Below are 1,076 nucleotides of genomic sequence, written 5' to 3'. Positions count from 1 at the left end.
AGCCGCCCCCCCGAGCTGCTTTCGGGGATGCCGGGCTCACCCCGTAGCCCTGGCTGAGGGCGGCAGCAGTGGGGTGAACCCCGGCTGTGGGGCGAACCTTGGCCACGGGGCGAACCCGGACGTGGGCCGAACGGGAGCGCTCGGCCCCGATCCCCTTCGGGCCGGCCAGCGTCCCGGGATGGGACCTTCGCCTGGCGTCGTGGGTGACCCGGCAGCGGGGTTGGCGAGGGTGGTTTTGGGGAGGAGCGGATCTCCCCGCTTTTTCCCGGTGGTCCGCAACAGTCCCGTACGAGGAAGGTGGCAGGAATGTCACCTGCCATAAAAGCTGGGCTTCAAGCTCAGGCGGTGGTGCTTGCAAATAAAATAACGCACCTAAACACTGAGTTTTTGTAAGAGTTTGGGGCTTGCTTTTTAAACTTAAGTACTCGTCGTAAATATGGCGGAGGGCTCGGTTGCCTTCTGCCGTTTCGTGGCCACACCAAGTTTTATCTGACCTTCTGAAATCTTTAGACGAGTGGCCTTTATCAGGCCATTTTTGAAACTTTGAATAGGCTAAGCATTTGCTTTGGGGAGTTACAACTTCTCATGAGTCGGCCTGCTGATAAGAATTTTAGATGGCTTTGTTTAAGCGCGAGGGGGGGGGGGTTGCTACAATTAAATTCATATCTGTGCCATCCCCTCTCTGTGACGCTCCGCTGCTCAGCCAAGCACAAACGTGCTCCCCCGCAACCTAAAACTAACCTGGAGGGGAAAACACCTCATCCTGAAGTTGCTCTCAGTTATACTTCTTGTGTGTGTGGACATGGCTGATAATGAAAGTGATGATAATGTGTCTATTTTTAGCCTCTGCCATTCCTTTGAGATGCTTTTGCCCCGGTGCTTTTTTTTTCCCCTAAAAAAAAATAAATACATTATTTCTAACAACAAAGTCTTCCCTGTGAGACAACCCAAGGAATTCCTAGAAGCCGTATCCCAATTTGGAGGGCCAGAAAGCTCTTGACGAAGGCGGAGCACGGCCTTTACAAACACAGCGCTGCCAGTGATTTTATTTCTGCATTCTCCCTATCAAAATAGGA

This window comes from Pygoscelis adeliae, unplaced genomic scaffold (assembly GCF_000699105.1).
Source record: "Pygoscelis adeliae isolate BGI_AS28 unplaced genomic scaffold, ASM69910v1 Scaffold802, whole genome shotgun sequence".
Taxonomy (NCBI): Eukaryota; Metazoa; Chordata; class Aves; order Sphenisciformes; family Spheniscidae; genus Pygoscelis; species Pygoscelis adeliae.
The sequence above is the reverse complement of the archived record's forward strand: the minus strand, read 5'-3'. Positions refer to the sequence as shown.